This window comes from Lonchura striata, chromosome Z, assembly GCF_050655825.1.
Source record: "Lonchura striata isolate lonStrDom1 chromosome Z, ASM5065582v1, whole genome shotgun sequence".
NCBI lineage: Eukaryota > Metazoa > Chordata > Aves > Passeriformes > Estrildidae > Lonchura > Lonchura striata.
The window spans coordinates 49,858,701-49,875,870 of record NC_140740.1 but is presented as its reverse complement, the minus strand read 5'-3'; the positions used below and the strand labels follow the sequence as shown (position 1 = coordinate 49,875,870).

The 17,170-nt window shown below is 35.4% G+C and overlaps 1 long non-coding RNA gene across 2 annotated transcripts in view; it reads left to right on the top strand.

Moving 5' to 3' along the window:
• Window positions 1–17,170, top strand: part of LOC146763811 (uncharacterized) — a 66,177-nt gene that overhangs the window by 28,387 nt on the left and 20,620 nt on the right. The window contains exons 3-4 of one of the 2 annotated variants that reach the window (XR_014951226.1): window positions 3,724–3,854; window positions 7,328–17,170. The exon at window positions 7,328–17,170 is cut by the window's right edge and continues 20,620 nt beyond it. This is a non-coding gene — a long non-coding RNA (uncharacterized LOC146763811). Of the gene's footprint in view, window positions 1–3,723 lie in introns of both variants that reach the window. The other variant, XR_014951225.1, reaches the window with a different exon arrangement.

Here is a 17,170-nt window from a genome sequence, read left to right as displayed (position 1 = left end):
TATTGCTACATTTATATATTTTTGACATTCTACATGTGCTAGATACAAGATATTTAATTTCTCCCTTCCCCTTCCCTTTTTGCTGTAAGGCACTATGTTTAATTTCAGACAAGATACTATCCTATTCAAATCCCAATAAAGATATATGTACTTGGATTGTAGACTAATCTTTCCAGACATTGATAAGCTTCTGATTCATTTACTAAGTGGAGACAATCTACAAAATTTTAATTGATGCAATGTTTGTTGACACTGTGCTAACACTGCAGGAGCTGGCAGTGCAGAGGAAGGAGGTATGCCAGTGTTCCCACTCATCATCCTGACAGCTAGGCAGATCACAAAGGAAATATCAGTGGGTATTCAGGGATTTGGATGGATTTCCTACATGAGCTTGTCACTCAAGGATGGCATTTGTAATACTTGTGAGAGTTGCTAATTAAGGTCCTAATTTACCCTTCTGAGTGGAGTTAAATGAGTCCTTGGCTGGAGAAAGCTAGATGGAGACAAGAATCTAGTACATGTTTGTCTTCTATTGCTCTTCTCCTGATTCATATGGTCCTTAGAAAATTTGACTCCTTGCCTAATAAAGTTCTGTAAGAGTAATTCTGGGGGTCACGTGGGCTACTAGAGGTCCAAATCCTCATGTTCTTACCACTTCTTCACATCCACAGCCCATGTTTTTCAGGGGGATGTGTAAAAGCATGTGCCTAACTATCCACCAAGCAGATACTTTTAACCTGCATCTCTGAGGAGCTACAATGTTGGCACAAAGTAGTACAGCCTCACTGACATAATGTGTGATTAATGTTTTTTGGACTGTGCCTAGGTAGAGGTCTCTCCACTGCTGGGAAAATTCCCAGACTATGGTATGCAGATACCAGCTTGAAGTTCGTACACACTGACAAATACCAAGTTCAGGAAACTCAAGGCTAGTATTGTGTTTGCAAAGAATATATGAATTAATCTTACCTCCCAATTATAAGCTGTATGAGACACTCAGCAAGGAGCTGAACTTGAACTTCTGACTGTTTAAAACCATGTGAATTTATAACATAGGGAGCTGACACCAAGGACTCCAAGGATGTAGGCAGAGGGATCCTTATTGCCAAACTGGCACAACTCCCACTGTCAGAGAAATTGGCTGGTTTAGACCAAGGCACTGCTCTAACAAGAGTCTAGATTTAATGCACTTTCTTAGGATCTATTATGGCATCCCAAGAACAATCCTATTCAAGAGAGTGGATCCTGACGAGAACTTCTGCAGCAGGTAACTGCAGGCTAATCATGACAGCCTAAGGAACATTGGAGCCTGCCACTCCAAGTCCAATCTATGAATTTCTAGGAAATATTATGTTGGATCACCTGACACAATCCATATATCAAATCTACTTCCCAGAATTAGCTGAATACTGCTTTTTTAAAATGCTGAAGTCTGGCAAATAGTTTTGAGTGAGGTTTCCCATGACACTTAGGTATTAATGTAAAAATATAATACATAGGCAAGATGGACATGAATTTTGAAATAGCAACTACATGCAATGATAGTAAAAATTCTGTTTCACAAATAAAATTATGAGAGTTTTAGAAAAGAAGGAATTTGCCATTAAAATTTGCCATTGAAAATTTGCCATTTAGAAAAGAAGGAATTTACTATTTAAAGTAGAATATGAGAGAAAACCAATTGGCTACAAGGACAAGATCTTTCATTAAAAGATATCAAGACATTGAGGCAAGAGCATTGTTCTATCATGTTTTAAATAAAAGGAGTGCATAAACCCACCAATTTTCTTCAGAGTTTTCCAAGAACTTCAGAATTGTTACTAAGCAAAAGGACAATGTCCCACTAATCCAACAGCAACGAAATCTTGGCTGGATTTCTTGACAGAGATAAAAAGTTTGACTGAAGAGAAGATTGTGATTCCAGAAATAAACTAGCTGAAACTGAAGTAGATGGTTTCAGTTTGCTTGGCTTCAGTGGAGAGATTCTTCACTTTTGAGTGGAAAGGCTGGGACAGGAAGGTGAAGCATAAAGTATTTATCATCACATCTAGAAGCTGCCTAATTACCTTGTACATGGTACGAAAAAAAAAAAGCTTTAATGACTGGATAACTTGTATAAATCAAGATAATTACAGATGGTGTTTCCTACCCCCATGTATTGCAATAGAATATAAAAATAATTATGAATTACTGGACTTTTGCATAGCACCAAGAAAATAATTATATTATTTCATTATTATATTCTAGGTGGCAGGAAGTAATGGAAATGCCGTTGTGTTTGTTATGGTAGTCAGATTGTTTTTAAAAATATGCTGCTGGATTGCTGGACAATAATTATGATAAAGTCAGATAAGTTGAGAATTATTATAGACCTGAGTAAGGTCCTTAAATTTAAGCATTACATGATGAAAATTGTTCAAAGAGATATTAAAATCTGTATGCCAAAAAAAAGTTTTGATAGCATTGGTTATATATAAAAAAAATTAAAATCACAGGAATACAGCAGTTTTCTTTGCTGTGTTTCTATTTTTGTGACTTTCTTTCAGTATGGCCTTAGTACTAAGGCACACTGATATGGGTCTTCCAGAGAGAAAGTATTAGTGTGTTCTTCATTTGTGATAAACCTGGTGACAGTGATGGGCTGTATAATGCTGTGGAAGGTATGGAAGAAAAGAGCTTGTCAATTAATAGAAGCAAATGCCAGACAGAACTGAATGAGATTAATTTGAGACTCAATTATTTAAAGAAGGCACAAGAGAAAGGTCAAGTGTATTGTACATGTGCAAACTGAGAGGTTGTGAAAACTTCATGATACCTAATAACATATTTCAGTTAATTAATCCTTTGTTTGCTAAAATGAAATGTTTCCCTTAAATTCTGCTAGAACTAAGTGTTTCCCTCAAAATCCTTGGATTGACATTACAAAGTAAAATGAAACTGGTGAGGAAGAGAAAAGATTGAAGAAATAATGTTTTGAAAATTGACTACAGGAGTCTATTCTGAATTTGCAACTGAATCCTACTATCTTAATCACATGCTATCTGGAGCTCCTTTTTTAAATAATGTCTACTTGTGTTTGAAAAATGTTGAATAAAAGCTTAAAAAAGGCTGAAACAGGAAAACCCTGCAGTGGCTGCTTGGATCTGAGGTCATTGAGAGTTCTGTATAGTCAGGTAGAAAATGATAATACTATTACAGAATTTATTGTTAAATCTGAAAAGGCGAGCACAGAAAGAAACTTGTGAGGCATATTTTTGACAAATGACAAATAGAGAAAGCAAGAAACTGAACAGCATTCTGCAGGTAATACTACTCAAGACACCCAAGTTTTTAGAGCAAAATTTGAAAATCTGAAAATAACATAATGATGTAATATCTTTGTCTTTAAAAAGAAATTTCCTCTGTAGGTTTACAAGCTTCTCAGAGTCTTTATTTTCGGATTAATTTTTTTTCCTTTTTTATTATCAAAGCAAAATCTGATATGCTTTTAGGGAAAAATAGGATTTTAAAGAGAAATACTTGAAACAATTTTATTCTTTTTGCTATTTAATTTCCAGTACATAGTTGATCTTTTTTAAATTTTTAACCTAATTTATGACTTTCTTGAGAGTCAAAAAATAACTGGAAGTTTTTTCTTTCTACCAATTGTAATGAAGGCAAAGTACCTTTCTTAGGGAAGCAAATCCTCAGGTGTTTGCCTGAAGCTAGCCTCTTTTTTTACAGGTGAGCAGAGGAAAGAGTGGCTCAGGAACTTCCCCTGCCTCTGGCAGCTTGTGAAAATACCAAGAAGAATTGCAGCCTTTTTGTGGCTGGAGCTGGAAGAGCCTACTTTCCATTCCTGATCTTTCAGAATGGTACAGAAACGATGTTTTTACAGATTAACTCTCAGTGTTACCTTAGAACTATATCAATACTTGATCAATGCTAATAAAGAATTAGTCAGTATGTAGAAATTACATTATTTTTAAGTACACTTCCGCATTAGTTGCTGGAATAATAAAGATTTCATGACTAAGATGAAATATGAACAAGAGAATATGGACTTTAAATACTTGAAGCAGATATAGGGTGTGTAATAAAAGGAACATTTAACAATAACTTCTTTAGGATTAACAGCAAAAATCTGCTAGCTGTTTCAATCAGTTAGTCCTAATTAAAAAAGTACTTTTCACATTTTAATGTGTCTCTTTTTAGTACCTTAGTGCAAAATTGAAAACTAGCAAATCATCAGAACAAAAATACCTGCAAGAAAGATAGTACCAATAGAAGGTTTCATATTTTGTTGTGGAAATTTGATAAATGGAACTTTGAAATATACACTTGAGATTTGGGTCAGGTTTTTAGAAGAAGAGTCATGTGCAATTTGGGCATTTGAAATTTGGAGAAGAAAAAAGTACCTATATCATAATGTTTTGAGTATTAAACACAAAACTGCAAGGTCTGGTTCAGTGGAAACTGATGTGTATGTTTGAGCCCATGTACTTTATATCAGCTCAAAAAAACTTATTCATGATAGACTGGATTTATTTTACCTTGCTGGATTGAAGCCTGTACTAGAAACAACAGTCAGAGTTTCTGCAAAGTCAGGTTCTTATATAGGAATGCAGGTGTTTCCTGCAGCAAGATTGTGAAGAATGAAGTGAGAGCTGTGGAAAAAAGGAGGAAGGTTGTTCTGAGTTTACAGAGGTGCAATTGCTGTCATATAAATACCAGCATTCATAGGTATAAGCATATAAGCATTTGCAGAAGAAAATTATAAGATACTGAAAATCAGAAAAAAGTTTGGAACAAGAGATTACAATAAGTAAAACTACCTTATAAAAGAAAAACCTGTATAGATGATAAATCAATGGAAAGATAGTTTTATTATAGACACAGCTTCTGTACTGCATTCATAACAGAAATAATTTATCCTCCTCTTCCTCTTCTTTTCTTTTACACTTATGCTCCTTCCTGCTTTGCTTCATTTTCTTCCTACAAAACATAAATATTATTTTCTAATATGTGATTATTTTGGCATGACATGCTCCATGTATTATCTTAGTAATATATAAATAATTACACTTACTGAAGCTTTATAAGTATTTTCTTTTTGAACAGAAGAAGTAAAAAATATATATTGAGAAATGGATAGGCATTTGGAAATTAATGTAAAATTCAGAAATTACTAGCTTTGAAGAGACTAGATGGAAAGAATGCTGTCAGTATGCTGGGGGATGTCTGGTTTCCAGAGGAAAAAAAGCTGTGGATTCTGAAACTAGAGAGCTGCTACTATAGCCTTCCACTTCAAAATAAGAGAGACAATACAGAATGCTTTTCATGAGGTTAAGTGTCATGTTTCCTGCAGACTTGAAGCAGAGAGGTACACCTGGATGAAGGGAACAGTCGAAAAAATTGCAGAGCTTCAAAGAGGCACCACAGCATGTGCTTTTCTGTGATTGCAGCTATCCTATGTTTTCATGGCCTGTGCATAGAGGTTTACATGGAAATGACAGTCTCTTCTCTCCTAAAAGCTAGTTGCAAACCAGAATAGAAAATGCTCTATTCCTTCTACTCTGCCTTCTCCATGGAGAGTGAGATTTTTCCAAGCACTTCAGGCAATATGAGAGCAATCACAGAATTTCAAAGAGGACAAAGAAAGCATTGAAAACTCGAGTGAGAAAGCTTCAAGAACATTGAAAAATGAATGCAAATAAGCTACATTGACCTGTAGTACAAAATGAAATTATTCAGCTGCTTCTACAATGTATTTTTCACTTCTGAACTGGGGTCTGAAGAGAGGGTCTTTTCAGAGATTATTACTTTTATAGTGTAGAGATTTGAGGACCAAAAGGAAGTGGCATATGTAATATCACTGAAAACATTATGGTTAAGGAGATATGTAAACATTTTATTTCATTGTGAAATAACTGATTCCAAGTAATTGACTTCAGATAACAACCTCCTCAGCGATGATTCCAGAAGCTGCTGTGCCTGTTAGATATACAAGTTTGTTTTAGTACTCATAACGGAGATGTTTGGTGCATAATGGATCTGAATCTCAGGGAAAACTGACACAGATACAAAGGATAGGAGTCAGCTGAGGTTCTGATAATTATTCACTGAAAACCATTCTCTGAATTGTTCATGCTGAAGATTTCATTCTATAGGAAGACAATGCAGTCTTTAGGAGTGCCTACAAGGCTTTCACAGGTGGGAACACAGACCCTGTGAACAGTTTCTAAAAATACATACCCCTGGCACTCTGCAGTGCAAACTAAACACTCTCAGGCTTGACTGGAGACAATATTTTATTGTTCGGTTTTCCTACTGGAATTGTCTTCCATTGTAGCTAGAGTGAAATTACTTTTCCAAAATGCAAGGATTATGTCACTGTTACAATCTTCTACAGATTGCTTGACAAAGCAGTTACAAGCATGGAAAGAAATGTGTATTCCTTTCTTCCACAGGGAGCAGGAAAGATAATCTAGAATTGGCTGGTGGAAACTTTACCTTTTTTTTTTTTTTTTTTTTTTTTTTTTTTTTTTTTTTCCCTTTGATATCTTTATAAAAGCCATATCAGACCAAAAGCTCAGTTAGTGCAGTCTGGTTTAGTTCCACTGAAATCAATGACATTACACAAAAGCCTTGGCCTCTGCAGATAGAGTCTGCTGTGTTGCATAGTTGTTGGATATTGTTTGCTTTTTTATGAGTGACACACATAATTTACTCTCTTCCCCTGCCCCCTTGGTGGTAAGCAATGAACATACACAGCCTCTAAAGGCAGAGGCAGTGAGAGATCAGGGCTGGGATTCCCAGCCTGATCAGGTGATTGTTTCAATCATTTGCAGATTGTTCCAAACTGTTTATTGCTTTTTTTTTTTTTCCTAGTTTCTTGGATCCTCTTTCATCAGTCTTAATTTGATATAACTAACATTTTAGGAATAGTTTATCAGATTTTTTTTTAAATTTATTTCAAAAGTTTTTCTTGTTGTTAGGGTTTTTTTCTATATAATAAGTTACATTAATAGTAATATACTCTAAATGTACATCAGTTTTCTTAGTAGAATAAATGGTTAGCTGCTATTGTATTCTGCCTGAGTTTGCCAAATCATTCTGTAACTTGATATAAAACTACTAATTTAAACAGCACAAGATAAAATTGTCACCCACAGTAGGGTACTAAAATAACCTAACAAAAAATTGAAAGCTTACACTGATGCATTTTATCCTCTTGAACTATTAGCTTGCCCATTACCTCTGGTGTAAAAAATAGATACAAGATATACACATAATATTAAACTCAGTATTTTTTTCCTCTTTCTTCCCTTCTGTTTCTGTCTTGCAGAAGACAAAAGACTGAAAAAAGTTGCTACAGAAATACAAGCATCTTGGTTAAAAACTTCTCAATCTGAACTTACAGCATTATCAGGAAAAGACTTTGAATGAACTTCCTGTTCTGCTAGTTTTCTCCCAAAGAGAGAAAATTTTATTAGCATATATTAAGATGAAGGATGGAAGAATCTGGATCTTATCTAGTTTCAAACCAAAGACTTAACAGAATTTATTAACCTTGAAGATACTATAGTGATCCTAAACCATGTATTAAAGCATGACTATTGCAGAATTCTATTCCAACATCAAGGTGTTTCAAGTGAAATAAATAAGGAGAAAATAAGCAGCAACTAACTTACTAAGATAATAACTGGATGAAACATTTACTGCTGTAAAATGAACCACACAGGAGAGTTCCAGGGGCAGAACCTGGAAATAGCCCTATCTTCATATACATGGTGATTTATTTGAATGTTCAACTGACCAGTAGAACTTCTGAAAGAAAAATGGGACTCTTTTTTCCATTGAAGATATGACTGTATGAAGTTATAAAAATAAACTTTTAATTTACTTATACTAGATTAACAATATACTGAATATTTTCAAAAATAAATTATTCAATTTAATTGAAAAGCCTGATGTAATGGGATAGAAGTATTAAAAATTACTATCTGCTATTCAGTTTGTAATAACTCAATTTATTATATTTTTAAAAATATTTGTTAGCCATAAACTTCATTCAGTACCAAATCCTGTATACATCTATATTCAAAAAAAAATATAACTTCAGAGGACTGCAAATAAAATCTTAGTGAGTTAGGAGAGATGGCACAAGCAAGACATTTCTATTCAGATTTTCCTTTATTAATTTAATATATTTTTTCTATAATTAAAATAGCTTTTACACATATTTTTTTCACCCATAGATCTTAGAGGATATAATAAAATAATATTATTTATATGCATTAAATGATTATGTAATTAATTACATGGAAGACATGCTTGGTCAAACACAAATCACTGGGCTTAATGTAATGGTCCCTTTGGCCTTAAAAATCTTGGTATATTTTTAGTTAGTTTACAAACGAAGGTACAGAGGATGGAAATTAGCTGAGAGAGATGCAGAGCAAAGCAGAGAAGAGATGACACATCTCTTTCTTCTGCATTGAACACCCTCAACCACTTGCAGAATTTTGACAGAAATTGTCAGGTTTTACAAAAGTTAACAGCACAGCTAGTGTCTCTGAGTGTCATAGACAAAATCAGAGTAGGTCCTTCAGCTTACTGAATTAATAACTCTGGGGCTCATAAGCAGCACTTGTTGCAGTGCCCAAGTGCCCCTTGGTGACATTTGCATTGCAGAACCATAACTTGGAAGACCATGACTACTCAGAAGCCATTGCAGTCAGTGGATCAACAGAATATGATTTACTGATAGGAGAAGTTTTAATCTGTTGTGCCAAAGGTTATTGCAGCACTGACTTTATAGTTACTGAACTCTTAACAATCTATCCAGTCAGTGACATCCAGATATTAATTTTGCTATTGTCCACATCTACATGCATATTATGGACTAAATATTGTGTATGAGTCCTGGCGCTACGCTGTGCTCCAGACACCCCTTTGCATGCAACTATTCTCCACTACAGCTGTCCTTCCACTGCTTTGCCCATTTTAGATGAGGAAATCCATGCTGCTCCATGTGGCAGCTAACAGGCTTCACTAAAATCTGATTTAGGATGCTTTATGGCTAAAGGGGGAGTTCAGGTTTCCCACGTGCTCCTGGTAAGAACATCCAGGTACAAAATTCAAATTGTCAGAAGTAGTCATTGTTAGAGGTGGGTTTATGCATGAAGACATTTTCCTGTTCCTCTTTGTCTTTCTGCACCATAGTGAAAATGCACAGAAGTTCTTTTTATAGTTAATTATTATAGTTCTTTTAATTAAGCAGGAACTACTGCAAAGAGGTACTAACAACCTGCACAAAATTGCCGTGCAAAGTAACAAAAGCAACAAAAAGTCTGCTGGAATACTGCACTCTGAAACTTTATTGCTTAGTTTGTTGAATAATTTCCTCTGTAGTAAAATTCTAAATTGAAAACAACTTTCTCAGTAATTTTATGAAGTTTTAATTTTTTTTTTCACTAAAGGGTACAGAAATTTAAATAAATCACATATAGTTTGCCATTTTCTGAGGTAAAAATCCTGTCCCAGTATTTGCAAAAGATAATTCCCTGAGGAGCAAAAGAGAAGTTTCTCACTGAGTTTAGAAATCAACAAAATGTGTTAGTCAATTCAGAACCTTATACTATAAGAGGAAATCTTTTATGATGAATAAATTAGTAAGACTACCTTTTATGTCTGAATAGAAAATTAAGTATCTTAAAGAACTCTCTGACTTCATTGTCATTTAAGGTTGGTAACTGATAGATGATCCCTTTAGACTGTTTTTCAAGTTGCATAGACCAAACCTTCAGTGTGGAGTCAAAAAGCAAATAATTGTAGAAGACAGCAATTGAAAAACTGTTGAAAGACTCATTATAAAAACTCACCTAGTAAATATTCCATCATGCCCCTTGTAGACTTCTTGGTTTAGTGTTTTAAATTGCATTTGATGCAGAATCACTTGAAGTGAGTCAGTCCAGATGCCAAAGGTACAGGTAACCAAGGGAGCTCTGTAATGAGAGAGGAAGCCTACAAGACATGACAAGATGTGGAAATAATTTATGCCACTTGTTATTTGAGAAATAGCTTACATCTAAAATCATATTGTAGCTCAAAACAATCACTAATGGGAGCACAAAGCGGTGCCTGTCAAATGTAGAATATTCTGCAAAATTATGTCATTGCTATAGACCTGTCTGTCCGTCCTTCACCCCAGTTGTGCCTTTTCATTCAGTCATCCTTAGCAAAAAGTTTTGACTGACTCATTACAGCCAGTCTGTACACTTTCTCAGCAAAGCAAAGGGTCTGTATTTTAGTTGGCTTGCAGCATGGCTGCTGAACTTAGATCTGTTTGCAGGCAGGGATGATCCATGGGCTGCCACTCAGTGAACTGGCTCTTTGGAGGTACTGGCTGGTCAAAGAGCCATCCTGCTGACTCAGTGTGGAAGGCAGACTGTCTCAGAAGTGTAATGGATAAACTGTCCCTAGGGTGATACTTGCAGTATCTAAAATAATCTTCTTAGACACTCATACTGTCTAAAATAACCTATTTAAATGTTCATAAAACCTTAGCTACTCTCCAGTGTACTAGAAATCAGGATTACAGAATTATTTCCATTAGTAAAGGTTGAGCAGTGACATAAACAAGTTGTGGTAAAACAGGATGACATTGACAGGGAGGGATAATGCAAATATATATCTACTTGGTGTGTTTAACATTTAAAAATATTAGTAAAATATTACTGCTTATAACAGATAGATGTATCTATTATCCATCTGTGCATTTCCAACAAGGAAAGACTGACCTCTCCTATACAACATCTCTCAGACTTATCTGATGGCAAGAAGAAAGTAAACTTGTGGAATATATCAGTCTTTCCCTGCCTAGTAAGAATCTTTCCATAATACACATTCACAGCAAGGCTACACTTTCAACTCCAAACACAAATTAATGCTGTTTGTTTTTTAGGCTGCTTCTCATCTCTGTTAACCTGTGGAATTCAGCACATACTTTTGTTGGTGCAGTGAATATTGTAAGGATGTCTGAGTGTTGTCAAGATGTATTCTACATCTAATTGTCAATTTTATTTTACTTAGCATCTCTAGAAGTATTTCCATTTGTCTTCCATAATTTCCTCCTCACTGTGAGGTTTAAGCAAGCACAGGTGAAAATTAAGTCTGTCATTTACAACTGAAAAGGCGTATGGCGCTTGTTAACACTGGAGAAAAATAGCCATTAAAGTGTTCCTGAGTGCACAATACAAGGACTGTGAAAATATATGCTGGTTAGGCAGCTGGAGCATTTGCAATATATTTGTAATAGCTTAAAAATCTCATTACTCTGAATGAGAAACTATCTCTGTGAAATCCAAACATTTAAATTAACATATGCTGTAAGCAGGCTTGGCCATGTGGCTCAACATATTTAAAGCCCAGTATCTCTTTCTTCTGGGTTCTAAATCCAAAATCTGTTAAAAAAAAGCCATGGGCTACCACACATCACGCAAATATACCAGCAGTACTGGCTTTAGATGTTCTGGGAGATCAGGCAAATCACTTCCATACTTTGTCCCTCATTCCCATATATATTATATGTATCCCTTTCCATTACATTTTATAAAAATCTTTTTTTCTAGTTAGAGCTACATTTTTTTTTATGCTATAAAAAGAAAATTCCTTGCAACTACAAAAAAAATATTGTCCTGTTACATGGAGAAAGGTCTTCATTTCTTGCTCTTTCAACTCATTACCTTGGTGATAGGAGGTCTTGCTAGTAAGTTTTCCCAATGATTCCTAGGATCTGGAATTTAAACCTTAAAGTGAGGATTAGAGTCTATATTTTCAGTGATAAGTAAAATAAATTAAATATTTCCTTGATTCTAACAGACTCTTCCACAATATCCAACAGTAAAAACAGTTTTGTAGCAACACCTCTTCTGTTCTCCAAGTGGTCATCCAGATTTCTGCTCAGGTAGTCTAGAAGCTCATATAGCTCATGGACAGAATTCAGATATTCAGAATTCAATTGACAAATCAGAAATTTTTGCTATGGCAGCAAAGATTTTCTGTTACCTGCCCATGACAGAAAGTTGGAAAGCCTTTTTCCACTGTAGAGAGGTTAACCAAAATGCTCATTACTGTGCTTACATCTGTGCCACAGTCTGAGACCCTTGTTCAAGGTGAATTTGTCTAAGGACTAATTAAGGGTTATGCTGAGAAAACATTAAACTTACAGGGAGAATGAAGCAAGTGCTCTAAGTAGGAGCCCCAAATTTCCTGTCCACTTTATGCCAGTCCAGCAAAAGGACTTGTTATAGTGGTCACATCTACTCTTGTAGCTTTCAGCTTTATTGCCACTAACTCTTTATGTTAGCCACAGATGAAATTTTAAAACTGGCAGGTGCAAACCATTCCTTTAACTATGTTACTTAACAAACCCCAAAATGAAAGGTTTAATGTCTTGCTACTCTTGCTTTGGAAATAGCATAACTGCTCAGAAACTGTACTGAAAGAAATATCCAGTACATGGGTTGGAAACCCTGGAGAGATTATTTTTCTTCTTTAGCACACTGTTATTCCATTTGAAATTAAAAATATTTTTGAAACACACTGGTAGATCTTGTGCTATTAGGTTTTATAAAACACATAATCTGGGGTTCCATTTAGCCTAGCAGTTTCTCATTAAAAACATTCAATAATGAAATGTTTGCAAAATTTGGTTGGAGAGGGGGAATCTGATTGTTTGGACATTATTATAGCCATGTAAATGTGCTGAAAATATTTAAAAGAAAAGCTTGTGATCTTGCAGGCATTTAGCAATACTACCTGAGATAACAGATGTCGAGGCTTGCTGTTGTATGAAAAGTAACAAATAGATATGCTTTTGCTCTGCAAATCTCAAAGCTATTTGTAAAACAGATGAAGACAGAAAATGTTTGTTTTTAATGGAACAGAATGATCTGGATAATTTTTTCATTCTTCCACTCTTTTGTTTATGCAAAATTCTGAACAGAGAAGTCTACAGTGCAGGCCTAAGTGAGAGATTCCACAGGAAGATGTCTTGGCTTAGAGGTCACCGAGTGTCATTGTTTTTCCCTTTTCAGTCACAAATACCACAACATAACTCTGCAGCATGAAGTTCTAAGGTTGGGACTGAAAGAGTGATTTAAGAAGAAATAGGTAATGTCAGATTGTGGAAGTTTAATTAAGCTAAAGTGATGTCATGGGACAGCCTTAGAAGTACATTTCTTAAATGCTTACTCAAATATCCTTTAGAGTCTGTCCCTTTAGAGATATGGTGATTCCGTCAAGACTGTGAGAATATATTGAGAGAGTAAACAACATCAAGGGACTTAAACACCAGCTGTTACTTAGAGCAGAGGAGTTAAAATCTGAGATAACTCATCATTAACAGCTGCAAGTATAATTTTTTTGTAGATTTAAAATACTAGTTTTGAACAGAAGAAGCTGGTAAGTATTCCTGGTTCAAGATTGATTATTTGTTATAATAACAGGATTTCAGAACTAAAGGTAAGTCTTTGAAAGAATTAAGTTCCTAAGTGAAAAAGCAGTTGAGATCATGTGTATCCCTGGTCATACTGTTTGTACTCCTGGTGTATTTTTTGTAGTTTTACTTTATTGAAGTGTAGGACAGAGAGTTACATAAACTCAAGCTTGAGCTACCAGTTTTATTAACTGTTGTGGGACATGCATAACTTCCCTCAAGCCAGCACAGTTTAGATGATACTTGATTCACTGCCTGGGAGATTGCTGAACTTGGAGCTATAAATATACAGTGTGTTTGTATGTGACCGTAAGTGTTGTTGCTTTCCTGATAACCCCACAATCTTTCTGTCACTGACATATAATCTGTCTTGGTGGCACTGTCCTCTCTTCATACTCGTGCTGTGACTTGAGCTCTGACTGCTGCAAGGATCACTTTTGGGAAGAAATGTGCTTGTGTGTGACAGGATCATGGCCACATTTACAGCTAGCAAGTCCTGAACCTTTCCAATTCTGGTGATAGGCTGTTTATGTGGAAAGAACAGGCAATGATGCAAGGTCTAGACCCCTTTTATGAATTAATGGTCTACAATGTGTGTCTTTATTTGGACCTAGATGACCAGGCTATGGGAGACCTAAGACATGCACATTCCTCCTTCAGGAGCATTGAGTGCTTCAGGTTAGGAAACCTTCAACAGTGTAACAAATTTTTCCTCCAAACAGACTTAAAAATAATAAAAAGCAGGTGCTGTCTAAATCTTATAAAATCAACAATGTGTGAAAGATGCAGCAGTTGTGCTCTATTGAACTGTGAGAGACTTCCCATTTTCTTTTAACTGTCCAATACTGCACCCCAGAGGTGAAAGAGCATTGCCAAAATTCCAACATGAAAGAAACCAAAGCATAATGCCTCATCACTTTTGGCCTCTACTGCTTACTCTAAGCACCACTGAAGACAATTCTGACCATTCAAAACCACTCTGTGTATTTCCATTAAATTCCTGATTTGCATTCGAGAATTAATAAGTAGTGTGCTTTGTTTGGGACAAAGGAATTAGCTGCTGCAAGTGACATTGCATTGTTGCTGAAACTCTGACTGGTGCCAGATTGTTAAAAGTGAGATGTGTCAGTAATTTCTCATCAAAGTGTGTCCTGAAGATGTATCTCAGCTCTGTTTTGACACCAGCTCATGTACTTAAGCATCAAACAGTGGTGGAATTCCAGCTAGACTTGTGTTTGTAAATAACTTGCATCTTTATTCCCCTCCTCATCACATACTCTTTCATGGCCTCTGAATTTTCCTGAGTGAAACTGAAATCTAAAAGCAGCCCGGAGACCAGAATATAGGTCAGATTCACCTTAGAGTCTCAGAAAGTTTGTGATGTTTCAGTTGTTTGTGGTGCTGGATTTGGCCTCTCAAATACAGAAGTGTTCTCCAGACATGGCACTACTGACTACAGACTGCTTGCAAGGCTTGTTGAAACTGGTAATGTGTGCAAGCTCTGTCAAATCTGCTGGAGCTCAGACAGTGACCAATCTAGAAGGCAAATGCACCTGTGCTACCCCCAGAATTGTCTGGAATGTATGTATTATACTTATTAAAACTAATAATGAACACATATTACAAATAAAGACAAAGCGGAACCTCCTGAGGATGTGATTTTAACTTGTGCAAAAAAGAGTTTCAGATTATTCTTTGTGAAAGGACAGTGCCAAGTAAAAACAGTGCTTTTAGCAAGGTAAGTAGTAAACATTGTTTGGGGAGCAGAGCAGGTGGTAGCAGAGGTAAATTTTTGTTCCTGTGTCTTTGATTCATAGTGTGGTCTTGGCTAAATTAGATACTATCCCTTTATTTTCTCAGGTGTTTTCCGTCCTTTTGAGAAATAGTCTTCTTAAATGGAAAATATAATTTAAAAGCAAAGTATCAGCACTGTTGCAATTCTGTTGTCTTTCCAGTTATTGTTCTTCTGATTCTCTCTGGTGAGCATACTTCCACTGCACAAAGCTTGCAATCATTTTCCTTATCTGTATTCCTTTTGACTGACAAGCCATTTTCTAGAAAGTCCTTTCTATCTATACAAAATAAGCACTTACTATATCTGATGTTCATAAAATGTAGTTAATTTTACCAGAATCTGGGAGCCTTGCAAACCTGTGGATGGGATGTGCCTTCCATTCTTACTGATAACATACTATTCCTGTATATTGTGTTGTTAATTTTATACTGCATGCATGCAACTAATGATTTCTTATGTTTCAGGTAGGGATGCCAGCCAGGTCTTTCTGCCTTCCTAATTAGTTGAGTATAAATGTTACCATACTGAAACCAGGGAGAGTGTAATTTCTGTAATTGTTTTCGTATGTGGGAAAGCAGTCAGTTCCTGCTGGAACTAGTCTCAAACTTTGAAGAACTCCAGAGGGGGCTTTTGTTCATAATCCTTGGTAACCCTGTGGTTTCAATGTAAGAAGCTGAGAACTTGCTACTGTCATGGATATTGGGGTAAATCTCTTCCATTCCTCATTTGGCCTAGATGATTTTAAGTGTTTATCGAGACTGTCTAGATACTGGTTTTGCATAAAATCCTATTTTCTGGATTAAGGAAATCCTGTCTTTAAAAGAATCCTGTTACAAATTAGCCTTCAAATGTCATTTCTTTATAACTTACCTCTGAGTTTTATTTAAAACCTAAAAATAAAGCAAATTACTTGGAAGGAAAATTACTTGAAATGAAAAGTCCAGTCTTAATTTTGTAAGAATAAACATAATCTCTGAAATTGTCTACTCTTTTTTTAGCTATTAAGTACCCTGTAGCGCTCTCTCTCCCTCCTTTATATCAGCTACACATCAGCCTTGTTCAGTTTAACTGAATTATCAGTTCTTCAATAAATACAGCCTCAGGTTTCTTCTGTAAGGCAGTGATTATATACACGATATAAAGAGATGCTGTGTATAAATTTTTGCCAGCATAGTTAAGAGATTTTGTGCTGCTGTACCTGATTGTAACATATCAACAGATGCTCATAATCTACTGAAGTTTGCCCTTGGTTACTGTCAACTAAACACCATCCTCTGCCAGAAAAGATACCAAAAGACCATAGTTCTTTCTCCTTCTAGATCCTCAACTTTCCACCTACCTTGGAGTAAAAATTCAGTGAGTTCAAATAACAAGAATGTTATTGATGCTCTGTGCTCTTTTTCTGTAATTTTCTTCTGAAAAGAATGCCTTCTTTCACATATTCTGGTTTCATCTTTGTATTTTTTCCTTTTGTATACAGTTTTCTTCATGTTTTTGAAAATTTAAATCGTGAAAAAGTTTAGCAAATGAGGTAATGCATTTAAATTTTGTTAAATGGTTTTAATACAGAAGACAGATTGAGAGCTCACGGTTTTTTCCTAATTAAATAAATATAAATTGTAAAACCTACTTTATCATACTGCCCTCTGGTGGTGAACCTCCCATGAAATGAAGTTTTAAATATCTTTAATACCACGAGGGAAAGACCATGTCGAGGAATTGAATAGAGAAAGCACAGTTATTGCAACAATGATATTACAGTTCAGTAATAAACAGCATTTTCTGCTCTTTTTGAATACAGCATCATTCAATTGATAAAGATTTGGTTGGAACAATTGCAAATATAATTTAGAGATAAACTGTAGTCATTTTACTATCTTAAAAACTTCCAA